This window comes from Pseudophryne corroboree, chromosome 4 (assembly GCF_028390025.1).
Source record: "Pseudophryne corroboree isolate aPseCor3 chromosome 4, aPseCor3.hap2, whole genome shotgun sequence".
NCBI lineage: Eukaryota > Metazoa > Chordata > Amphibia > Anura > Myobatrachidae > Pseudophryne > Pseudophryne corroboree.
In genome coordinates this window covers 572,917,016-572,943,926 of record NC_086447.1, presented here as the reverse complement: position 1 = coordinate 572,943,926, position 26,911 = coordinate 572,917,016, and the positions used below count along the sequence as shown (strand labels likewise).

General features: G+C 47.8%; 1 long non-coding RNA gene across 1 annotated transcript in view; it reads left to right on the top strand.

The window, feature by feature from the left end:
* The first annotated feature begins 15,173 nt into the window (after positions 1–15,173).
* LOC134911619 (uncharacterized) overlaps positions 15,174–26,911 on the top strand; it is a 49,216-nt gene continuing 37,478 nt past the window's right edge. Inside the window, exon 1 of the long non-coding RNA XR_010176715.1 lies at positions 15,174–15,443. This is a non-coding gene — a long non-coding RNA (uncharacterized LOC134911619). The remainder of the gene's footprint in view (positions 15,444–26,911) is intronic.

Sequence of the window (26,911 nt, the reverse complement as noted above, 5' to 3'; positions counted from 1 at the left end):
GTCCAGAGAACAGCTGGAGGACGGAGTAGCACTAACCCGACTAGTGCTGCAACAACACGGGTGGATTCTGAATTTTCCAAAATCTCAGTTGACCCCGACGACACGTCTGCTGTTCCTGGGAATGATTCTGGACACGGTTCAGAAAAAGGTGTTTCTTCCGGAGGAGAAAGCCAGGGAGTTATCCGAACTTGTCAGGAACCTCCTAAAACCAGGGAAAGTGTCTGTGCATCAATGCACAAGAGTCCTGGGAAAGATGGTGGCTTCTTACGAAGCGATTCCATTCGGCAGATTCCACGCACAAACTTTTCAGTGGGATCTGCTGGACAAATGGTCCGGATCACATCTGCAGATGCATCAGCGGATAACCTTATCGCCACGGACAAGGGTGTCTCTTCTGTGGTGGTTGCAGAGTGCTCATCTGTTAGAGGGCCGCAGATTCGGCATACAGGACTGGGTCCTGGTGACCACGGATGCCAGTCTGAGAGGCTGGGGAGCGGTCACACAGGGAAGAAACTTCCAGGGAGTATGGTCAAGCCTGGAGATGTCTCTTCACATAAATATACTGGAGCTAAGAGCGATTTACAATGCTCTAAGTCTGGCAAAACCCCTGCTTCAGGGTCAGCCGGTGTTGATCCAGTCGGACAACATCACGGCAGTCGCCCACGTAAACAGACAGGGCGGCACAAGAAGCAGGACAGCAATGGCAGAAGCTGCAAGGATTCTTCGCTGGGCGGAAGATCATGTGATAGCACTGTCAGCAGTATTCATTCCGGGAGTGGACAACTGGGAAGCAGACTTCCTCAGCAGACACGATCTACACCCGGGAGAGTGGGGACTTCATCCAGAAGTCTTCCACATGATTGTGAACCGTTGGGAAAAACCAATGGTGGATATGATGGCGTCCCGCCTCAACAAAAAACTGGACAGGTATTGCGCCAGGTCAAGAGACCCTCAGGCAATAGCTGTGGACGCTCTGGTAACACCGTGGGTGTTCCAGTCAGTGTATGTGTTCCCTCCTCTGCCTCTCATACCAAAAGTACTGAGAATTATACGGCAAAAGGGAGTAAGAACGATACTAGTGGCTCCGGATTGGCCAAGAAGAACTTGGTACCCGGAACTTCAAGAGATGCTCACGGAGGATCCGTGGCCTCTACCTCTAAGACGGGACCTGCTTCAGCAGGGACCGTGTCTATTCCAAGACTTACCGCGGCTGCGTTTGACGGCATGGCGGTTGAACGCCGAATTCTAAGGGAAAAAGGCATTCCGGAAGAGGTCATTCCTACACTGGTAAAAGCCAGGAAGGAGGTGACTGCACAACATTATCACCGCATTTGGAGAAAATATGTTGCGTGGTGTAAGGCCAGGAAGGCCCCCACGGAGGAATTTCAACTGGGTCGATTCCTACATTTCCTGCAAACAGGATTGTCTATGGGCCTCAAATTGGGGTCCATTAAGGTTCAAATTTCGGCCCTGTCGATTTTCTTCCAGAAAGAATTGGCTTCAGTTCCTGAAGTCCAGACTTTTGTAAAAGGAGTACTACATATACAGCCCCCGGTTATGCCCCCAGTGGCACCGTGGGATCTTAATGTAGTCTTGGATTTTCTCAAATCCCATTGGTTTGAGCCGCTCAAATCGGTGGAGTTGAAGTATCTTACATGGAAAGTAACCATGCTACTGGCCCTGGCTTCAGCCAGGAGAGTATCAGAATTGGCGGCTTTATCATATAAGAGCCCATATCTGATTTTCCATACGGACAGGGCAGAACTGCGGACGCGTCCTCATTTTCTGCCTAAGGTGGTGTCAGCGTTTCACCTGAACCAGCCTATTGTGGTGCCTGCGGCTACTAACGATTTGGAGGATTCCAAGTTGTTGGACGTGGTCCGGGCATTGAAAATATATATTTCAAGAACGGCGGGAGTCAGAAAGTCTGACTCACTGTTTATATTGTATGCACCCAACAAGATGGGTGCTCCTGCTTCTAAGCAGACGATTGCTCGTTGGATTTGTAGCACAATTCAACTTGCACATTCTGTGGCAGGCTTGCCACAACCTAAATCTGTCAAGGCCCATTCCACAAGGAAAGTGGGCTCATCCTGGGCGGCTGCCCGGGGGGTCTCGGCATTACAACTCTGCCGAGCTGCTACTTGGTCAGGGGCAAACACGTTTGCAAAATTCTACAAATTTGATACCCTGGCTGAGGAGGACCTTGAGTTCTCTCATTCGGTGCTGCAGAGTCATCCACACTCTCCCGCCCGTTTGGGAGCTTTGGTATAATCCCCATGGTCCTGACGGAGTCCCCAGCATCCACTTAGGACGTTAGAGAAAATAAGAATTTACTTACCGATAATTCTATTTCTCGTAGTTCGTAGTGGATGCTGGGCGCCCATCCCAAGTGCGGATTGTCTGCAATACTTGTACATAGTTATTGTTACAAACAAATTCGGGTTGTTATTGTTGTAAGCCGTCTGTTCAGAGGCTCCTACGTTTGTCATACTGTTAACTGGGTTCAGATCACAAGTTATACGGTGTGATTGGTGTGGCTGGTATGAGTCTTACCCGGGATTCAATATCCTTCCTTATTGTGTACGCTCGTCCGGGCACAGTATCCTAACTGAGGCTTGGAGGAGGGTCATAGGGGGAGGAGCCAGTACACACCACCTAATCCTAAAGCTTTATTTTTGTGCCCTGTCTCCTGCGGAGCCGCTATTCCCCATGGTCCTGACGGAGTCCCCAGCATCCACTACGGACTACGAGAAATAGAATTATCGGTAAGTAAATTCTTATTTTTGCACTGCTGCGATCAGATAGCCATCGTCTACAGGGGGAGTGTATTTTAGCTTTGCAAGTGTGCGATCGCATGTGCAGCAGAGCTGTACAAACAGATCTTGTGCAGTCTCTGCACAGTCCAGGACTTACTCAGCCGCTGCGATCACATCAGCCTGTCCAGGGCCGGAATTGACGTTATGAACACTCCCTGCAAACACTTGGACACACCTGCATTTTTCCAACCACTCCCTGAAAACGGTCAGTTGACACCCACAAACGGCCTTTTCCTGTCAATCTCCTTGCGAACAGCCGTGCAAAGGGATCCATCGCACAAACCCATCGCTGAGCGGCGAACCGCTTTGTACCTGTGCAACGCACCTGCGCATTGCGGTACATATGCATGCACAGTTTAGACCTGATCGCAGGGTGTACGAAATCGCAGCCTAGCGTCAGGTCTGAATTAGGCCCCGTATGCAAAGCAGTCCTAGGTTGTAGAAATGTTTGTCCAGGACCATTATTCAACAACAACAAAAAAAAATAAGAATTTACTTACCGATAATTCTATTTCTCATAGTCCGTAGTGGATGCTGGGGACTCCGAAAGGACCATGGGGAATAGCGGCTCCGCAGGAGACTGGGCACAAAAGTAAAAAGCTTTAGGACTACCTGGTGTGCACTGGCTCCTCCCCCTATGACCCTCCTCCAAGCCTCAGTTAGGATACTGTGCCCGGGCGAGCGTACACAATAAGGAAGGATTTTGAATCCCGGGTAAGACTCATACCAGCCACACCAATCACACCGTACAACTTGTGATCTGAACCCAGTTAACAGCATGATAACAGAAGGAGCCTCTGTAAGATGGCTCACAACAACAATAACCCGATTTTTGTAACAATAACTATGTACAAGTAATGCAGACAATCCGCACTTGGGATGGGCGCCCAGCATCCACTACGGACTATGAGAAATAGAATTATCGGTAAGTAAATTCTTATTTTCTCTAACGTCCTAGTGGATGCTGGGGACTCCGAAAGGACCATGGGGATTATACCAAAGCTCCCAAACGGGCGGGAGAGTGCGGATGACTCTGCAGCACCGAATGAGAGAACTCCAGGTCCTCCTCAGCCAGGGTATCAAATTTGTAGAATTTAGCAAACGTGTTTGCCCCTGACCAAGTAGCTGCTCGGCAAAGTTGTAAAGCCGAGACCCCTCGGGCAGCCGCCCAAGATGAGCCCACTTTCCGTGTGGAATGGGCTTTTACAGATTTTGGCTGTGGCAGGCCTGCCACAGAATGTGCAAGCTGAATTGTACTACAAATCCAACGAGCAATCGTCTGCTTAGAAGCAGGAGCACCCAGCTTGTTGGGTGCATACAGGATAAACAGCGAGTCAGATTTTCTGACTCCAGCCGTCCTGGAAACATATATTTTCAGGGCCCTGACTACGTCCAGCAACTTGGAATCCTCCAAGTCCCTAGTAGCCGCAGGCACCACAATAGACTGGTTTAAGTGAAATGCTGAAACCACCTTAGGGAGAAATTGAGGACGAGTCCTCAATTCTGCCCTGTCCGTATGAAAAATTAGGTAAGGGCTTTTATAGGATAAAGCCGCCAATTCTGAGACACGCCTGGCTGAAGCCAGGGCTAACAGCATTACCACTTTCCATGTGAGATATTTTAAGTCCACAGTGGTGAGTGGTTCAAACCAATGTGATTTTAGGAAACCCAAAACTACATTGAGATCCCAAGGTGCCACTGGAGGCACAAAAGGAGGCTGTATATGCAGTACTCCCTTGACAAACGTCTGAACTTCAGGAACAGAAGCTAGTTCTTTTTGGAAGAATATTGACAGGGCCGAAATTTGAACCTTAATGGACCCTAATTTGAGGCCCATAGACAGTCCTGTTTGCAGGAAATGCAGGAATCGACCCAGTTGAAACTCCTCCGTAGGGGCCTTCCTGGCCTCGCACCACGCAACATATTTACGCCAAATACGGTGATAATGTTGCACGGTTACATCCTTCCTGGCTTTGATCAGGGTAGGGATGACTTCATCCGGAATGCCTTTTTCCTTCAGGATCCGGCGTTCAACCGCCATGCCATCAAACGCAGCCGCGGTAAGTCTTGGAACAGACATGGTCCCTGCTGGAGCAGGTCCTTTCTTAGAGGTAGAGGCCACGGGTCTTCCGTGAGCATCTCTTGAATTTCCGGGTACCAAGTCCTTCTTGGCCAATCCGGAGCCACGAGTATAGTCTTTACTCCTCTCCTTCTTATGATTCTCAGTACTTTTGGTATGAGAGGAAGAGGAGAGAACACATACACTGACTAGTACACCCACGGTGTTACCAGAGTGTCCACAGCTATTGCCTGAGGGTCCCTTGACCTGGCGCAATATCTGTCCAGTTTTTTGTTGAGGCGGGACGCCATCATGTCCACCTTTGGTTTTTCCCAACGGTTCACAATCATGTGGAAGACTTCTGGGTGAAGTCCCCACTCCCCCGGGTGAAGATCGTGTCTGCTGAGGAAGTCTGCTTCCCAGTTGTCCACTCCCGGAATGAACACTGCTGACAGTGCTATCACATGATTTTCCGCCCAGCGAAGAATCCTTGTCACTTCCGTCATTGCCCTCCTGCTTCTTGTGCCGCGCTGTCTGTTTACGTGGGCGACTGCCGTGATGTTGTCCGACTGGATCAACACCGGCTGACCCTGAAGCAGAGGTCTTGCCTGACTTAGGGCATTGTAAATGGCCCTTCGTTCCAGGATATTTATGTGAAGTGACGTTTCCATGCTTGACCACAAGCCCTGGAAATTTTTTCCCTGTGTGACTGCTCCCCAGCCTCTCAGGCTGGCATCCGTGGTCACCAGGACCCAATCCTGAATGCCGAATCTGCGGCCCTCTAGGAGATGAGCACTCTGTAACCACCACAGGAGAGACACCCTTGTCCTTGGAGACAGGGTTATCCGCTGATGCATTTGAAGATGCGATCCGGACCATTTGTCCAGCAGATCCCACTGAAAAGTTCTTGCGTGGAATCTGCCGAATGGAATCGCTTCGTAAGAAGCCACCATCTTTCCCAGGACCCTTGTGCATTGATGTACTGACACTTGTCCTGGTCTTAGGAGGTTCCTGACTAGGTCGGATAACTCCCTGGCTTTCTCTTCCGGGAGAAACACCTTTTTCTGTACTGTGTCCAGAATCATTCTTAGGAACAGCAGACGTGTCGTCGGAATCAGCTGCGATTTTGGAATATTTAGAATCCATCCATGCTGTCGTAGTACTACTTGAGATAGTGCTACTCCGACCTCTAACTGTTCCCTGGACCTTGCCCTTATCAGGAGATCGCCCAAGTAAGGGATAATTAAGACGCCTTTTCTTCGAAGAAGAATCATCATTTCGGCCATTACCTTGGTAAAGACCCGGGGTGCCGTGGACAATCCAAACGGCAGCGTCTGAAACTGATAGGGACAGTTCTGTACCACAAACCTGAGGTACCCTTGGTGAGAAGGGCAAATTGGGACATGGAGGTAAGCATCCTTGATGTCCAGAGATACCATATAGTCCCCTTCTTCCAGGTTCGCTATCACTGCTCTGAGTGACTCCATCTTGAACTTGAACCTTTTTATGTAAGTGTTCAAGGATTTCAGATTTAAAATGGGTCTCACCGAGCCGTCCGGCTTCGGTACCACAAACAGCGTGGAATAATACCCCTTTCCCTGTTGTAGGAGGGGTACCTTGATTATCACTTGCTGGGAATACAGCTTGTGAATGGCTTCCAATACAGCCTCCCTGTCGGGGGGAGACGTTGGTAAAGCAGACTTCAGGAACCGGCGAGGGGGAGACGTCTCGAATTCCAATTTGTACCCCTGAGATACTACCTGCAGGATCCAGGGGTCCACTTGCGAGTGAGCCCACTGCGCGCTGAAATTCTTGAGACGGGCCCCCACCGTGCCTGAGTCCGCTTGTAAGGCCCCAGCGTCATGCTGAGGACTTGGCAGAAGCGGGGGAGGGCTTCTGTTCGTGGGAAGAGGCTGTCTGCTGCAGTCTTTTTCCCCTTCCTCTGCCCCGGGGCAGATATGAGTGGCCTTTTGCCCGCTTGCCCTTATGGGGACGAAAGGACTGAGCCTGAAAAGACGGTATCTTTTTCTGCTGCGAGGTGACTTGGGGTAAAAAGGTGGATTTCCCAGCCGTTGCCGTGGCCACCAGGTCCGATAGACCGACCCCAAATAACTCCTCCCCTTTATACGGCAATACTTCCATATGCCGTTTGGAATCCGCATCACCTGACCACTGTCGCGTCCATAACCCTCTTCTGGCAGAAATGGACATCGCACTTACTCTTGATGCCAGAGTGCAAATATCCCTCTGTGCATCACGCATATATAGAAATGCATCCTTTAAATGCTCTATAGTCAATAATATATTGTCCCTGTCCAGGGTATCAATATTTTCAGTCAGGGAATCCGACCAAGCCACCCCAGCACTGCACATCCAGGCTGAGGCGATTGCTGGTCGCAGTATAATACCAGTATGTGTGTATATACTTTTTAGGATATTTTCCAGCTTCCTATCAGCTGGTTCCTTGAGGGCGGCCGTATCAGGAGACGGTAACGCCACTTGTTTTGATAAGCATGTGAGCGCCTTATCCACTCTAGGGGGTGTTTCCCAACGCGCCCTAACCTCTGGCGGGAAAGGGTATAATGCCAATAATTTTTTAGAAATTAGCAGTTTTTTATCGGGGGAAACCCACGCTTCATCACACACCTCATTTAATTCATCTGATTCGGGAAAAACTACGGGTAGTTTTTTCACACCCCACATAATACCCTTTTTTGTGGTACTTGTAGTATCAGAAATGTTCAAAACCTCCTTCATTGCCGTGATCATGTAACGTGTGGCCCTACTGGAAAATACGTTTGTTTCCTCACCGTCGACACTGGAGTCAGTGTCTGTGTCAGTGTCTGTATCGACCTGAGGTAACGGGCGTTTTATAGCCCCTGACGGTGTTTGAGACGCCTGTACAGGTATCAACTGATTTGCCGGCTGTCTCATGTCGTCAACAGTCTTTTGTAAAGTGCCGACACTATCATGTAATTCTTTCCATAAGACCATCCAGTCAGGTGTCGACTCCCTAGGGGGTGACATCACTAACACAGGCAATTGCTCCGCCTCCACATCATTTTCCTCCTCATACATGTCGACACAGCGTACCGACACACAGCACACACACAGGGAATGCTCTGATAGAGGACAGGACCCCACTAGCCCTTTGGGGAGACAGAGGGAGAGTTTGCCAGCACACACCAGAGCGCTATATATATATATACAGGGATAACCTTATATAAGTGTTTTTCCCTAATATAGCTGCTGTATATATTAATATGCCAATTTAGTGCCCCCCCTCTCTTGTTTTACCCTGTTTCTGTAGTGCAGGACTGCAGGGGAGAGTCAGGGAGCCTTCCTCCAACGGAGCTGTGAGGAAAAAATGGCGCCAGTGTGCTGAGGAGATAGGCTCCGCCCCCTTCTCGGCGGCCTTTCTCCCGCTTTTTAATGGAAAAATTGGCAGGGGTTAAATGCATCCATATAGCCCAGGAGCTATATGTGATGTATTTTTTGCCAAATAAAGGTTTTTTATTGCGTCTCAGGGCGCCCCCCCCCCCAGCGCCCTGCACCCTCAGTGACCGGAGTGTGAAGTGTGCTGAGAGCAATGGCGCACAGCTGCGGTGCTGTGCGCTACCTTATCGAAGACAGGACGTCTTCTGCCGCCGATTTTCCGGACCTCTTCACTCTTCTGGCTCTGTAAGGGGGCCGGCGGCGCGGCTCCGGGACCCATCCATGGCTGGGCCTGTGATCGTCCCTCTGGAGCTAATGTCCAGTAGCCTAAGAAGCCCAATCCACTCTGCACGCAGGTGAGTTTGCTTCTTCTCCCCTTAGTCCCTCGGTGCAGTGAGCCTGTTGCCAGCAGGTCTCACTGAAAATAAAAAACCTACTTTAAACTTTTACACTAAGCAGCTCAGGAGAGCCCCTTAGCCTGCACCCGTCTCGTTCGGGCACAAAAATCTAACTGAGGCTTGGAGGAGGGTCATAGGGGGAGGAGCCAGTGCACACCAGGTAGTCCTAAAGCTTTTTACTTTTGTGCCCAGTCTCCTGCGGAGCCGCTATTCCCCATGGTCCTTTCGGAGTCCCCAGCATCCACTAGGACGTTAGAGAAATGTTTTTATGCATCTTAGGTGTCCTACCATTGGGATGGTATCGGGATCCCGGCGCTTGTGATGCAAGCGGTCAGAATACACACAGCGGCATCCCTGACGCGTAGGATCCCGCCACCTACTAGGTAAGCATAATAAGTCTAACCACCTACCTCTCTGACCCTCCACACAGCCTAATCCTGCTATGTGGTGCCTGTCACGCTGGGCGTAAGTTGGGGTTCCGACAACTGAGTTTTGGCTGAAGGGACAGCTACCTGTGAGGAGATTAAATGAGGTGGCTGAATGTGATTCCTCCTCATGGGGTGGAAGCCAAACTAAGTGTTAACGTTGGCCGGAGGGCGTAAAGAAAAGGAGGACTTCGTAGGAAGATAACTGTAGTTTTAGTGAATAATCAGGCTGTACACGAATATTGGAGAAATAGAAGAAACTGGAAGAATTAGAGTCTATGGTTAAATGACTTGAAGAGTGAAGCTGAAGAACTCCGGTAAAGAAGAACTGAAGACTGTGGATTGTGATTGAAAGACGAGGCTGAAGAACTTGGACTTTGAAGAAATAAAGACTGTGATTTGTGATTGAAAGATGAGACTAAAGAACTTGGACTTTGAAGAAATGAAGACGTCTGCGGGAACCGCCATTAGCATCTGGAGCGCCTCTACGACCTGGGACCCTGTGAGCGCTTCCATGAGTGGCAACAGACTTAGACAGCAGGACTGCAGCAGCGTTTAGGTAACCGATGGATAAGAGCAACCAGGACCGGGAACCAGAAGTAACCTGGGAGCACATAGCTGGAGAACCATTCACAAGGAGGTAACTTGAAGGGGTGGTCTTCAGTATGCCGGCTGTCGGGATCTCTGCGCTCGCCACACTGTCGGCATGCCGGCGGTCGGGCTCCCGGTGCCGGTATGCTGGTCGCCGGAAGCCCGACCGCCGGCATACCATACTACACCCACTTGAAACACTGGCACTCTCCCTCTGAGCCAGCCCCCTTTTGTAAGTGGAGAACACGCAGGATTGGCTGGACACAGATTGGGAACTTCATTCGTAATACTTTGGTCTCCAACATGGCTGCCCCCAGCACAGGAGACATACTTAGCTGTTAGCACACAGCTTTAGCCAGCTTCTGTCTCTGACACACTATACTGTGTCACCACTAGAGGACCTTACCGGAGCGATCCCCGCCGCAGCGCCCGGCTCTCCAGACCTTCGGCCCCCGGCCCATGGCAGCCGTACATCCGTCCAGGATGACCCGCAGCTAGCAGCTCTCTGCCGCCACAGCCGCGCCAACCAGCGGGACGGTAACCTGCGGGAGCACCCGCCGGAGGTAAGGCTCCGGAGCCTGACAGTTCCAAAGCCTAAATCTTCCTCCCATCAGCCTAAACCTAAGCCTTCTGCCCCTGAAGCCTATCCCTAACCCTCCCTGAAGCCTAACCGTAACCTTCCCCGCAGCCTAACCCTCTCCCCGCAGCCTGAACCACCCCCTACCCCCGCCCATGGCCTAACCCTAAAAAGTCCTGTCATACTTACGTTGGGGATGCTGGCACCGGCATTGCAATCAATGGCCCTCATTCCGAGTTGTTCGCTCGCAAGCTGCTTTTAGCAGCATTGCACACGCTAAGCCGCCGCCTACTGGGAGTGAATCTTAGCTTAGCAAAATTGCGAACGAAAGATTCTCAAAATTGCGAAAAGACAGTTCTTAGCAGTTTCTGAGTAGCTCGAGACTTACTCTGCCACTGCGATCAGTTCAGTCAGTTTCGTTCCTGGTTTGACGTCACAAACACACCCAGCGTTCACCCAGACACTCCCCCGTTTCTTCAGACACTCCTGCGTTTTTCCCAGAAACGGCAGCGTTTTTTCGCACACACCCATAAAACGGCCAGTTTCCGCCCAGAAACACCCACTTCCTGTCAATCACACTACGATCACCAGAACGAAGAAAAAACCTCGTAATGTCGTGAGTAAAATACCTAACTTACTAGCAAATTTACTTGGCGCAGTCGCACTGCGGACATTGCGCATGCGCATTAGCGACTAATCGCTCCGTTGCGGAAAAAAAATAACGAGCGAACAACTCGGAATGACCACCAATGTCGGGATCTCGGCATTGGTATTCTGAGAAGTGTCAGTATCCCAAACGCCGGGATCCTGAACGGATCCCCTATCATCTATTTCAATCTTTTCTAGGTTTTATTACTAATTATTGACAAGAGTATACAGTGCATCCAGAAAGTATTCACAGTGCTACAGTTTTTCACATTTTGTTATGTTACAACCTTATTCCAAAATGGAATAAATTATTTTTTTTTTTCTCTCAAAATTCTACACACAATACCCCATAATGACAGCATGAAAAAAAAATCAGATTTTTGCTAATTTTATTAAAAATTAAAAAAAACTAAACATCACACGTACATAAGTATTCACAGCTTTTGCCATGAAGCTCAAAATTGAGCTCAGGTGAATCCTGTTTCCACTGATCATCCATGAGATGTTCCTGCATCTTAATTGGAGTCCACCTGTGGTAAATTCAGTTGATTGGACATGATTTGGAAAGACACACACCTGTTTCTATAAGGTCCCACACTTGACAGTGCATGTGTGAGCACAAACCAAGCATGAAGGCAAAGGAATTGTCTGTAGACCTCCGAGACAGGATTGTCTCAAAGTACAAATCTGGGGAAGGATACAGAAAAATATCTGCTGCTTTGAAGGTTCCAATGAGCACAGTAGCTTCCATCATCCGTAAATGGAAGAAGTTCGGAACCACCAGGACTCTTCCTAGAGCTGGCCAGCCGTCAAAACTGAGCAATCGGGGGAGAAGTGCCCTAGTCAGGGAGGTGACCAAGAACCCGATGGTCACTCTGTCAGAGCTACAGCATTCCTCTGTGGAGAGAGGAGAACCTTCCAGAAGGACAACCATCTCAGCAGCAATCTACCAATCCACCAATCAGGCCTGTATGGTAGAGTGGCCAGACGGAAGCCACTCCTTAGTAAAAAGCACATGGCAGCCCACCTGGAGTTTGCCAAAATGCACCTGAAGGACTCTCCGACCATGAAAAAAAAAATTCTCTGGTCTGATGAGACAAAGATTGAACTCTTTGGCGTGAATGCCAGGCGTCATGTTTGGAGGAAACCAATCACCGCTCATTACCAGGCCAATACCATCCCTACAGTGAAGCATGGTGGTGGCAGCATCATGGTGTGGGGATATTTTTCAGCGGCAGGAATGGGGAGACTAGTCAGGATAGAGGAAAAGATGAATGCAGCAATGTACAGAGACATCCTGGATGTCTCTTGACATCAGACTGGGGCGACGGTTCATCTTTCAGCAGGACAACGACCCTAAGCACACAGCCAAGATATCAAAGGAGTGGCTTCAGGACAACTGTGTGAATGTCCTTGAGTGGCCCAGCCAGAGCCCAGATTTGAATCCGATTGAACATCTCTGGAGAGTTCTGAAAATGGCTTTGCAGCCTGATGGAGCTTGAGAGGTGCTGCAAAGAGGAATGGGCAAAACTGTCCAAAGATAGGTGTGCCAAGCTTGTGGCATCATATTCAAAAAGACTTGAGGCTGTAATTGCTGCCAAAGGTGCATCAACAAAGTATTGAGCAAAGGCTGTGAATACTTATGTACATGTGATTTCTTAGTTGTTTTTTTTAATACATTTTAAAAAATCTCAAAAATAACTTTTTTCACGTTGTCATTATGGGGTATTGGTGGTCATTCCGAGTTGATCGCTAGCTGCATTTGTTCGCAGCGTAGCGATCAGGCTAAAAAAACGGCAGTTCTGTGCATGCATATGTGGCGCAATGCGCACGCGCGACGTACGGGCACAACGAACGATGCAGTATTGCACAGGGTCTAGCGATGCATTTCAGTCGCACTGGTTGCCGCAGAGTGATTGACATGAAGTGGGCGTTTCTGGGTGGCAACTGACCGTTTTCAGGGAGTGTTCATTAAAACGCAGGCGTGCCGGGGAAAACGCAGGCGTGGCTGGGCGAACGCTGGGCGTGTGTGTGACGTGAAATCCGGAACTGAATAGTCTGAAGTGATCACAAGCGCTGAGTAGGTTTTGAGCTACTCTGAAATTACACAAAAATTTTTTGCAGGCACTCTGCGATACAACCGTTTGCACTTCTGCTAAGCTAAAATACACTCCCAGTGGCGGTGGCATAGTGTTTGCACGGTTGCTAAAAACTGCTAGCGAGCGATCAACTCGGAATTACCCCCATTGTGTGTAGAATTTTGAGGGGAAAAAATTTATTTATTCCATTTTGGAATAAGGCTGTAACATAACAAATTTGGAAAAAGTGAAGCGCTGTGAATACTTTCTGGATGCAATGTATATAATAAAATTGTGATATGAGGGAGTAGCTACCATGGGAGTAGATACCATAGGTGCAGAGAGACAAACTAGGGTATTCAGTTATCGGCAAATTTGCAGCAATTTTCCGCCCGAAATTTTTTTGCGGCAATCGGGCGAAAATTGCCACGAAAACGCTCCGTTTTTTGACCTATTTAATTCCAAACGGGTTTCACCTGAAAATTCTTGCAGTGAAAAGTGCAGGTGAAAATGGGGAAATCAGCCTGTACCCCAAAAAATGCTAAACTAACATAGGAAAACAGAAGAGAAGTGTGTTAGAGCTCACATTAGAGCGTTTTTGGGGACTTAAATTATGTGAAATAGCTGTTATATGCATTTTTTTAAAAATGGGAAAAAAAATGATAGAAAGCAAGTTTTTTTGAGCAAAATAAATGCTCATTAAATTTGGGGTACATGAAAATGGGTATAAGTATATATTTGGGTCATTTTAGGGTACTTTAAAAAAAAGTGGAAACAGACCGATTACTCCCATCTGCAAGCCTAAAAACACCTCCCCCACCCATAAAGCACCCCAATATACCTGTCCCATACCTTGAACCCAATTTCCATCACTTTGTACTTTTTCACCCCAAAAATTACATGTCATTATTGGCCAATTAAAAATAATTAAAAACCTCAACGTGCCTAATTAGTCATTAAGGGGGGTGTCCCAGGAGTTCTGTACCATATCCAAACATTTTTACCTTAAAATAGTGACTTTTCCCAACTTTTCACCTGCTTCAGAGTAGGTGAAGTGAAATTAGTGAAAAAATTATCACCGAAAAATTTTCCAGGAAAATTGAATAGGCTGTAATTGCGTTTCGTGGGAAAAGTCCGGTTTTTCGCGCTAAAAGTCCGTTATCGCTGCTAATTGAATATACCCCAAAGTTACGTGTTATATAAATTTTTCACTATTGGGTGGAACATAGTGGCCCTACAAACTTTTGCCTTGGGATCAACAATATATCTAGGTATGCCCCTGGACTTACACAATGTAATGTGGTATAGAATGAACTGGAGGGCATTATGTTATATAATAACTGGGGCACTGTAATGTGGAAAGATATGAAGTGGAGGCACTATAGTGTGGCAACTGCACTGTAATATGGCCTCATATGTACTGGGAACACTGTGAGGGGAATTCAATTGGGCACCAGGTTGTGACAGAGAAAAAAAAAAACTTGCGGTTGTAGTTCTGGCTACGCCCTTGTTGATGGAGATTGTAGTAATCCAATGCTTACTGCAAATTTGTGTCACATGCTTAGATCAGATACATCACCAACTGCCCCTGTGGAATAAACGCGTACAGCTGTTTCATTTACATCAGGTAAATGCAAACTGAAAATAGTTCAGGAAAAAAAGAGCATAATATTCTTACAGTTCTTGTTCACCAGCTTTACATTACTTCAAGCTTCCAGCAAGTGTAAGCACATTGATACTATATAAGTCAATGTCATATGGTTAGAGATTTATCTGCAGGAATCCAATTACCCATGTCTATTTCCAACAACACTGAAATGACTGCACACATCCGGTTATTTAGTCATACAGTATGTCACCACCTTTAATGACTGTCCCAGATTACACTGAACAGTATTAGGAAGGTTGAATCATTAGTACAGTTGGAAGCCAGAAGCCTTTCCCAGAGACTGCGGTGAGGTGTGTACAGAGCAGTCGCACTCACCTGCATACTCTCCTAGACTGACACGGACTGTTGCCGCTGCTACATTTATATAGGGCTATATTTAACCTGCGTTCTGATTGGCTCACCATCCCAGTGGCGTCATTTGTGCTTTGTGCAAGGCGCAGGCTTCGGAATCCCGGAATGATGTGTGAGTGTAGTGCTAGTGTACGTTGTTGCCCATGATGACGTATTGCACTGTTAAGTGGATGAGCGATACGTACAGTTAGTACACTCTTCATCATCCATGCACGCTTCAGAGCCGAACACCTTACCTGACGAAAGTTAAATAGATGCCATGAAAGCTACTATGATACAAGTATATGTCAGGCGTGGGCATTCCGGAGCAGTAATCTTTTGGTTTTGTGGGCATAGTTCTCATCAAGTGATTATTTCATGTGTGGTTTTGGATTGGAACCAGTGCTGCTGAAGGTATGCATTGTATAGAATGGTGCATACACGTTATTTCCCATTTTGAATGCAATACATTGTGTTACTTATTGCTACACTAATCAGTTTCATAGACTTGGGTACTTATATTTTCGGAGACTGTGGTTTACAGTGAATACTATCCCCCAATACCACCGGTGCCTATGTGGTCATTGTCACAGATGTTTTACAAGCAAATAAAACTTTAGTGTATCTGAACTTAAATGGTTAAATAGGAAATATAATATGGTGCATTCTGAGCAGAGGTGGAACTACCATTGGTGCAACAGGTGTATTGCATCGGGTCCCCTGGGGTCTAAGGGGCCCACTGCTGCTTAGACCAGCAATGAGTTATCCCCTGAATCCCCCTCCCTGCAGACCTTTTTGAGCAATATCAGATGAACGGCCCACTGCCTGAGTGACTTCGCCATTACCTTAAGGAGGCTTGGCTGACCTTGTGTGTGCTCAGCGGTGCAAGTATGTGGGTACCCTCGGGTACGGAGTACCCTTAAGAATTTGGCAGCAGGTACGCAGTAGCACCTGCCACACACTTTACCATTACCACAATTATAATGTGCCACAAAGCAACAAGACCATGGTTATTGTCAGAATGATGGCTCCTCCCACTTTGTCAGGGTTACTGGGACAGTAGCGGATCTTGCCACGGGCAAGCAGGACTTTTGTCCGGGGCGCCGCCTTCCGGAGGGCGCCGCACCATGGCAAGATCCGCCACTGTGCCCCCCGCTGCCGCTGTGTCCCCCGCTGGTCCCCCCACAGTGAAGGGAACTAGACGCTATCCATCTAGTTTCCCTTCATGCAGAGGACCTTTGCTGTGCGGTGCGCGCACCGCACAGCATTGTGGGACTGCCACAGACGCTAGGGGTCATGATTGACCTCTAGTGTCTATGCTGTGCTATGGGAGAGACGTCATGACGTCTCCCATAGATCCGACGAGAGGAGCGGCGGGGGCGGAGGAGGTCTGCAACGGCCGGGACTCGGAAGCAGGGATTGTAAGTATCCTTTTTTTTTTTTTTTTTAAGCGGTGCTACTGGGGACACAAATGGCGCTACTGGGGGCACAAATAGCGCTACTGGGGGCACAAATGGCGCTACTGGGGGCACAACTCTACAGGGGGCGTAACTGACCATGCCCCTGTATGAAGCCACGCCCCTATTTTCCGCCCGGGGCGCCACAAGGGCTAGAACCGGCCCTGTACTGGGAGTGCAACAGTGGCTGTATTTCTCATACGTCCTAAAGGATGCTGGGGACGCTTCAAGAACCATGGGGTATAGACGGATCCGCAGGAGACATGGGCACTTTAAGACTTTAAAAGGGGTGTGAACTGGCTCCTCCCTCTATGCCCGTCTTCCAGACTCCAGTTTAGAATCTGTGCCCAGTGAGACTGGTTGCACACTGGGGAGCTCTCCAGAGTTTCTCAGAAAAAGACTTATGTTAGGTTTATTATTTTCAGGGAGAACTGCTGGCAACAGTCTCCCTGCATCGTGGGACTTAGGGGAGAGAAGCAGACCTACTTCTGTGAGTTTCAAGGCTCTGGTTCTTAGGCTACAGGACACCATTAGCTCATGAGGGTCTGAACGCCTAGATGCTCGTTCCCGAAGCCCGTCACCCCCCTTGCAGAGCCAGAAGTCAGAAGACGGGTGGGTAGAAGAAGATCAGAAGACTTCAGTGACGGCTTGGAGGTACCGCACAGTGGCCGCGCTGCGCGCCATGCTCCCGCACACAACGGCACTACAGGGTGCAGGACGCGGGTTGCCCTGGGCAGCATGTAAATCCTCTTTAGAGCTGGCAAAAGTGTTTTTTAAGTGCCTATGCGCGCCATGCTCCCACACACAACGGCACTACAGGGTGCAGGACGCGGGTTGCCCTGGGCAGCATGTAAATCCTCTTTAGAACTGGCAAAAGTGGTTTTTAAGTGCCTAGGCACTGAATCCGGGCCCCCGCCAGTATAAATATTGAATAAAATAGCGGGGCTGAAGCGCGCCATTGAGGGGGCGTGGCTTAGCCCTCACAGCTCTCACCAGTGCCATTTTCTCTCCACAGAGCTGCAGATATGCTGGCCTTCCACTCCCCTGCTGTACAAGTACCAGGGTGCAAAAAAAAAGGGGGGGGGGGGGCACAGTATATTTCGTGCTATTTAATGTAATATAAAGTGCTAACAGGTCTGGGACTTTATATAAAAGTGTTCAGAACCGGGATATGCGCTGGGTTGTGAGCTGGCAAACTCCCTCTGTGTTTCTCTGACAGGCTTTACTGTGGGTCTGTCCCCTATATGCCCAGTGTGTTTGTGTGTGTCGGTGCACGTGTGTCGACATGTCTGAGGCAAAGTGCTCTTCCCAGGAGGAGACTGGATTAGGGAAAGAAACGGCTGTGGGAGTGACCCTGTCGGCACCACCGACTCCTGATTGGGTAAATGTTCTGAGTGCTTTGAATGCGAATGTGGCTCGGTTGAATAAAAGATTGGATAAATCTGAGTTTCAAAACCAGGCATGGAAAAAAATCCGTAGAGGATGTGTTGTCCCAGGTTCAGACCCCCTCGGGGTCACAAAAGCGTTCATTTACAGATACAGATACCGACACGGACTCTGACTCCAGTGTCAACTATAGTGATGCCAGATTAAATCCAAAACTGGCTAAGAGCATTCAGTACATGATTGTGGCGATAAAAGACGTGTTACATATCACGGAGGACCCTGCTGTTCCTGATACAAGGGTCTGTATGTTTAAAGGAAAGAAACCTGAGGTAACGTTTCCTCCCTCTCATGAACTGAACACACTTTTTGAACAGGTCTGGGAAAATCCTGACAAGAAGTTTCAGATTCCCAAGAGAATTCCGGTGGCATATCCATTCCCCTCGGGGGATAGGGAAAAGTGGGAGTCATCCCCCACTGTGGACAAAGCTTTATCATGGCTGTCCAAAAAGGTGGCGCTGCCGTCCCCTGAAACGGCAGCCCTAAAGGAACCTGCGGATCGTAAGCAGGAAAATACTTTGAAATCCATGTATGTCACTACGGGTACGCTGCTCAGACCTGCCGTGGCTTCGACATGGGTAAGTTGCGCTATTGAAAAATAGGCATTTAACTTGACATCTGATATAGATACCCTGGACAGAGATAGCGTTCTTTTGACACTGGGTCATATCAGAGACGCTGCAGCCTATCTAAACGAAGCTGCGAGGGATATTGGCCTTTTGGGATCAAGGGCCAATGCCATGGCAGTCTCAGCCAGGAGAGCATTGTGGATTCATCAATGGAATGCTGATGTGGACTCTAAGAAGGCTATGGAGTCTCTGCCGTATAAAGGTGGTGTCTTGTTTGGTGACGGCCTCACTGATCTGGTATCTACGGCTACCGCGGGTAAGTCGTCATTTTTACCTTATGTTCCTGCACAACAAAAGAAAACGCACCACTATCAGATGCAGTCCTTTCGGCCCAATAAATACAAAAAAGGCAGAGGGACTTCCTTCCTTACTTCTAGAGGAAGAGGAAAGGGAAAAAGGTCACCGGCTGTGGCAAGTTCCCAAGAGCAGAAGTCCTCCCCGGCTGCTGCCAAATCCACCACATGACGCTGGGGCTCCTCTGAGGGAGTCAGCACCGGTGGGGGCACGTCTCAAACTCTTCAGTCAATTCTGAGCTCGTTCGGCCCTAGACCCATGGGTTTTAGAAATAGTGTCCCAGGGTTACCAACTAGAGTTTCAAGACGTTCCCCCTCGCCGATTTTTCAAACTGGCCTTACCAGCTTCCCTTCAGGACAGGGAGGTAGTATGCGAAGCAATACAAAAATTGTGTCTAAATCAGGTCATTGTCAGGGTTCCCCTGTGGCAACAGGGAGAAGCCTTTTATTCCAGCCTGTTCGTGGTCCCGAAGCCAGACGGCTCAGTCAGACCAATCCTAAACCTCAAATCCCTCAATTTCTACCTAAAGAAATTCAAATTCAAGATGGAATCTCTCTGGGCAGTGATCTGCAGTCTGGAGGAGGGGAAGTTTATGGTGTCGGTAGATATAAAGGATGCCTACTTGCATGTTCCCATTTATCCTCCACATCAGGCTTATCTGAGGTTTGCGATGCAGGATTGCCATTATCAGTTTCAGACGTTGCCGTTTGGTCTGGCCACGGCTCCGAGAATTTTCACCAAAGTAATGGCGGAAATGATGGTTCTCCTGCGCAAGCAGGGAGTCACAATTATCCCGTACTTGGACGATCTCCTGATAAAGGCGAGATCCAAGGAGCAATTACTGCAGAACATTACGCTCTCCCTGACAATTCTGCAACAACATGGTTGGCTCCTAATCCTGCCAAAATCACAGTTGGTTCCGACAACACAGCTGTCATTCTTGAGTATGATTCTGGACATAGACTTGCAGAGAGTCTTTCTTCCAGTGGAAAAAGGCTCTGGAAATTCAGAACATGGTCAAACAGATTCTGAAACCGGCAAGAGTGTCGATTCATCAATTCACTCGGTTGCTGGGGAAGATGGTGGCGGCCTACGAGGCCATTCAGTTTGGCAGATTCCATGCCAGGGTGTTTCAGTGGGACCTGTTGGACAAGTGGTCTGGGTCGCACCTGCACATGCACCGGAAAATAATCCTGTCCTCAAGGACCAGAATCTCCCTCCTGTGGTGGCTGCACAGCTCTCATCTCTTAGAGTGTCGCAGGTTCGGGATTCAGGATTGGATCCTGGTGACCACGGATGCAAGTCTCCGAGGCTGGGGAGCAGTCACACAGGGGGAAAATTTCCAGGGAAAATGGTCAAGCCAGGAAGCTTGTCTGCACATAAACATTCTGGAATTAAGGGCCATTTACAACGGCCTTCTGCAAGCGGAACATCTTCTTTGCGGTCTGCCCGTCTTGATTCAGTCGGACAACATAACAGCAGTGGCGTACATAAACCACCAGGGCGGAACAAAGAGCAGAGCGGCAATGGCAGAGGCCACAAAAGTTGTCCGCTGGGCGGAAAGACATGCAAGCGCTCTGTCAGCTGTCTTCATTCCAGGCGTGGACAACTGGGAAGCAGACTTCCTCAGCAGACACGATCTCCATCTAGAAGAGTGGGGTCTTCATCAAGAGGTCTTTGCAGAAGTGACAAGTCGTTGGGGAACTCCTCAAATAGACATGATGGCGTCTCGCCTCAACAAGAAACTTCAGAGATATTATTCCAGGTCGAGGGACCCTCAAGCAATAGCGGTGGACGCCCTAGCAACACCGTGGGTGTTTCAGTCGGTCTATGTGTTCCCTCCACTTCAACTCATTCCAAAAGTGATAAAGATCATAAGAAGAACAAGGGTTCATGCGATACTCATTGTTCCAGACTGGCCAAGGAGGGCCTGGTATCCGGATCTTCAGGAATTACTCATAGGAGATCCTTGGCCTCTTCCTCTATGAGAGGACCTGTTACAGCAGGTGCCGTGCGTGTATCAAGACTTACCGCGGCTGCGTTTGACGGCATTCCAAAAAAAATGTGTGATTTGATCTGCGCTAAAACATATATAGTGGCAGCCTATGTGGTACAAAAGAGGCCTTCACCAAGACCCCAAGCAGAACACTGAAAGAATATATAGTGACCACACCTGGCGCTACCTTACATGTAAGGTAGCGCCAGGTGTGGTCACTATATATTCTTTCTGCGTTTGACGGCATGACAGTTGAACGCCAAATCCTAGCCCGAAAGGGTATTCCCAATGAAGTCATTCCCACACTGCTTCAGGCTAGAAAAGAAGTAACGGCGAAACATTACCACCGTATTTGGAGAAAATATGTGTCTTGGTGTGAATCCAAAAAGGCTCCTACGGAGGAATTTCAGCTGGGGCGTTTTCTCCATTTTCTGCAGGCAGGTGTGGATGCGGGCCTAAAGTTAGGCTCCATTAAAGTACAAATTTCGGCCTTATCAGTTTTCTTTCAAAAAGAATTGGCCTCCCTTTCAGAAGTTCAGACTTTTGTGAAAGGAGTGCTGCACATTTAACCTCTCTTTGTGCCCCCAGTGGCACCATGGGATCTTAATGTGGTGTTGCAGTTCCTGCAGTCTCATTGGTTTGAACCTTTACGTAAGGTTGAATTGAAATTTCTTTCTTGGAAAGTGGTCATGCTGTTGGCCTTGACATCCGCAAGGCGGGTGTCTGAATTAGCGGCTTTGTCTCACAAAAGCCCCTATTTAATCTTCCATGCAGATAGAGAACTCGTCAGCAAATTCTGCCAAAAGTGGTTTAATCGTTTCACGTGAACCAGCCTATTGTGGTGCCAGTGGCTACTGAAGCTTTGGCGGAATCGAAGCCTCTCGATGTGGTCAGAGCTTTGAAGATTTATGTCGCCAGAACGGCTCAGATTAGGAAAATGGAGGCTCTGTTTGTCCTGTGGGCTCCCAACAAGATTGGGGCTCCTGCTTCCAAGCAAACTATTGCACGCTGGATCTGTAATACGATTCAGCAGGCTCATTCTACGGTGGGATTGCCGTTACCGAAATCGGTGAAGGCCCGTTCTACCAGAAAGGTGGGCGCATCCCGGGTGGCTGCCCGAGGGGTCTCGGCATTACAGCTTTGCCGAGCAGCGACTTGGTCGGGATCAAACACCTTTGCGAAGTTTTACAAGTTTGATACCCTGGCTGATGAGGACCTCTTGTTTGGTCAATCGGTGCTGCAGAGTTATCCGCACTCTCCCGCCCATTCTAGAGCTTTGGTATAAACCCCACGGTTCTTGAAGCATCCCCAGCATCCTCTAGGACGTATGAGAAAATAGGATTTTAATACCTACGGGTAAATCCTTTTTTCTTAGTCCGTAGAGGATGCTGGGCGCCCATCCCAGTGCGTACTGTATCTGCAGTTATTAGTTATAGTTACACACATGTTGTGTTGCCTTAAGTTAGACTGTTGCTGACGTTATTCATGCCGTTGCATGCGTTGTGTTGAATGCCATGGTGTACGGCATGTTTGTGGTGCGAGCTGGTATGTATCGCACCTTAGTTTAAATTAAATAAATCCTTTTCCTCTAAATGTCCGTCTCCCTGGGCACAGTTCCTATAACTGGAGTCTGGAGGAGGAACATAGAGGGAGGAACCAGTTCACACCCCTTTTAAAGTCTTAAAGTGCCCATGTCTCCTGTGGATCCCATCTTTACCCCATGGTTCTTGAAGCGTCCCCAGCATCCTCTACGGACTAAGAGAAAAGGATTTACTGGTAGGTATTAAAATCCTATTTTTCCTGTTATAATGGAGGCATTACTATATATTGTTATTAAATTGGAGGCATTACTATATATTTCTGTTATACTGGAGATATCACTATATATTTTTAGCCTTGCCTCCAGATTCCCCCCCAAAAAGGGGCTGTCGTGTAGCCATGCCGCTAGTGTCATGTAGCCACTCCCACAAGCAGCATGTGGCCATGCCCCTCCACAACACATGACCACAACCCTTTTTTGGCACTCAGTACCCCAAAGAAAACATTTCTACTTGCACCACTGTGTGTGCTGGACTGAGGGCCTAATTCAGACCTGATCGCTGCTGTGCGAAATCGCACAGTGGATGATTAATGATCGACTGCGCATGCGTATGGATCGTAATGCGCAGACGTGAGGCCAAACTGTGAACATATCCTGCGTCTTTTTTGATCACAAGGGGAACGCAGACTGATTGACAAAAACAAGAAGAAAAGACCAAAATGTGCGCAGAAGGAAGAGTCAATCGTAAATTTAGTTTTATTTATTTCGTTATCAATAATAACCAAATAATTGGGTAAATTAACTAAAATATAATCCTAATAGTGACCACATCAGAATATAAAAAATATTATAATCCACAACCATCTAGTAATATTCCCACGTACAACTTAATGTTTCAAAGGACCGGTAATAGATACAGATGTAACAGAATCTTGCAAAATAAAACCGTTCCTAAATAGGTAATACTGTGACAGCTCAGGATGCACTAATAAAATCACAATGTTTTAAAATAAATCAAAGAACATATAGTGTCCACAGTGGCTGGCCAGCCTATAGTAACTTATGGACGTATTGTAGTTCTTAATAAAGATTCATCCAAAGAGTCAGTATATAATATGAATGATAAAATTGCCTGTCAATTAACAGGATTCCGTGGGGTTAAGTCAATATTGGAAGGGCTAGAAAACACTTGAATACCGTCCCAATCTGATGGTATAGTTACCCGTTGGTGATATAGCCCAGGTCCCGTACGGCTCAGTGGCTCCTATCCTCATATAGCCGCTGGCGTGAGTTGCTATAACCGTCGGGACAGCGTGCAGTCCTTGGACTCCATGTCACTTTAATTTGATTTAATTTGATTCCTATAGTCGATCTGACTGAAATTCATCAGCTGTTTATACTCAGACAATTAATGTGGAGCTTTACATATAGTCAGATGAAACGACCAGTGCCTACGGTCGAGAAACGCGTTAGTTAGAACGGCTTTGGAGTGACCCCCTCTTTTTATCCAAACCATCTATCTGTTGCCTTCAATTGCCTGGAGACGATCATACACCACCACTAGCCCAAACCCGCCACAAACATCTTCATTTACTTGATCCCAGCCGGGAAGGACTATCCAGCTACACTGTCGGGGAAGCACCCAGGCAGTGCAGCACACGACGGCTTGTGGACCAGGAGCGGCGGAGGTCCGGTGTTAATTCGGCTGGACGGCCACCATAAGGGCGACTACGGATGAGACGAGGCTAACTTACAGATACGGAATCCCGACTGATTAGCCGCTTACACCGGCGGCTATGCGGGATTAGGAGCTGCTGAGCCATTCGGGACTTCACATCTTATTACCGATAAGTGGGACAGGACCGGCATCTGCACGCTGTCCTGACGGTTATAGCAACTCACGCCAGCGGCTATATGAGGATAGGAGCCACTGAGCCGTACGGGACCTGGGTTATATCACCAACGGGTAACTATACCATCAGATTGGGACGGTATTCAAGTGTTTTCTAGCCCTTCCAATATTGACTTAACCCCACGGAATCCTGTTAATTGACAGGCAATTTTATCATTCATATTATATACTGACTCTTTGGATGAATCTTTATTAAGAACTACAATACGTCCATAAGTTACTATAGGCTGGCCAGCCACTGTGGACACTATATGTTCTTTGATTTATTTTAAAGCATTGTGATTTTATTAGTGCATCCTGAGCTGTCACAGTATTACCTATTTAGGAACGGTTTTATTTTGCAAGATTCTGTTACATCTGTATCTATTACCGGTCCTTTGAAACATTAAGTTGTACGTGGGAATATTACTAGATGGTTGTGGATTATAATATTTTTTATATTCTGATGTGGTCACTATTAGGATTATATTTTAGTTAATTTACCCAATTATTTGGTTATTATTGATAACGAAATAAATAAAACTAAATTTACGATTGACTCTTCCTTCTGCGCACATTTTGGTCTTTTCTTCTTGTTATTGTATTTTTTTGGGGGGGTTGGAAATCTCCCCCTTTCCATATTGTGCAGCATTAGGAAGTTCCCCGGGGTTGAAGGTCACGGGCGCCTCTCCTTCTCTTTTCTTCTTGATTGACAAAAAGGAGACTATGGGGGTGGTAACTGCCCGTTTTCTGGGAGTGTCAAGAAAAACACAGGCGTTCCCAGGCGTTTTCAGGGCGAGTGTGTGATGTCAGCTCCGGCCCGATCAGCCTGATTTTTTAGCACTGTAGGAGTAAGTCCTGGGCTACGTACAGACTGGAAAAATCATTCCATGGTGAGTTGCAAACAGATTTGCAGCTGACCGGAGTTTGCAAAGCTTTTCGCACGGCGTATGCAGACTTGCACGGGGAGGATTTTCATTCATGCTGGGCTGCGACCATCTGATCTCAAACCTCTGTAAACCTCTGCAGCAGCGATCAGGTCTGAATTAGGCCCTGAAAGCGGAGTCCTGCCATCTATCAGCGCTGATGATCACAGCTACATAATGCCTCTAATTAACGGAAGCTGTACATTTGTTCTGATTCATTGCTGTCTGAGAATTAAAGGCAGCTCACAACCGATGTAACTAGCACTGTCAGAGTCTGCCTGACCTAGTACAAAACTATGGCAAGCACAAAGGGTGGGGGTCCCTGTCAAAGACAGAGCAGAGGCTGCTGTGTTCCTGCCCCCACCAAGGTACATGCCCCCTGTTCTCTACACCATGCAGGACATTGTGCTTGCACCCGTGTCACCCACTATCTCTCCCTTTCACCACCTGCCTCCTCCTGCATTCAGCTGTCAGCGTCTGCCTCCCCTTGCCTTCTCTTGTCACCCTTTGCCTCCACCTGTCTTACACTGTCACCCTCTGTCTCTCCCTGTCATCCACTGCTATGTGGCATACTGCAAACTTTGGTTGGGGTGGAGGAGGGGGTCCAAAAGATATTTTTGCACCTGGGCCCACCATTCACAAGTTTCTCCACTGATTCCGAGCCAATGTTATAAGGATTCAATAATGATTTACCATTCTCTGCTGCAACTTTCTAGTGAAATTACTAAATTCTCATATCAGCCCAATGGAAACTCTTACTAGCATAAAGTAGTAAACCAGGCTTCTGCTACTACCTGCGATCATAGCTACTGTGTGTCTAGCTCAGAATCAGCCCCTGTCAGTTCTGTCGCCAGAAAGTGTGGCCTCATGGACATGAAGCCACACCCCTTGTGTGACATTTTGGAGCATGACTGCTGGGCAGCCCCCAGCCTACTCTGATAGAGTGTGGATGACGCACGCATTCCCACAATCACTGCTGCTCGGTGACACCGTGGCACTGCTATTATGGTGTCACCAGGTGAGGTCCACACTCCCCTTCTGACACCTCTGGCCTCTTTGTTATTAAAGAAGCTTGGAAATAATGAGAATTTTCTAAAAGCATCATACAAGTTAGGTCTCTTAGGGCATATTTTCTAACAATCCGCATGTTTAACGCAGATGTGATAAATATTTTTTGCATATATTTGTATCGTGAACATTAATATTTTCACATGAATTTACTATTATGCTTTTGCTGGGAGAAGGGATCCTAAAAGCCTTTCCCAGCCAAGCTCCACAATGGTTCGCATTCCAGAGCTTGGTAAGTCGCACTGCTTAGCAGCCCCTACAAAAAGCCATGGTGGCAGCTTTGCAGTCAGAAATGGGTGGCTTTTGGAAGAGATCGGAGATATCTGCTGCGGTACTTCCATGGTGAATCCCAGGGAGCCTTAATATTTGCGGATACCCCCTGAAAACAGGTGTTTAATGTCCCACAAATATTAAATGTAGTGTCAGGATTTCTGTGGGCAGTACATTTTATCTACAGTATATGCATTATGTCATAAAAATGTACTTTGCGCTTATCTAGCATTGCTACTATTTATAAATATATTGTGCTTTGGAAGATGTATTAATTTAACTTTAACATGGGAAGTTGGAAAAAAGCAATAATTTTCAGGTCTTGACAGAGTATTCACACAAATGTATTTGCATTAACTTATGGTCAG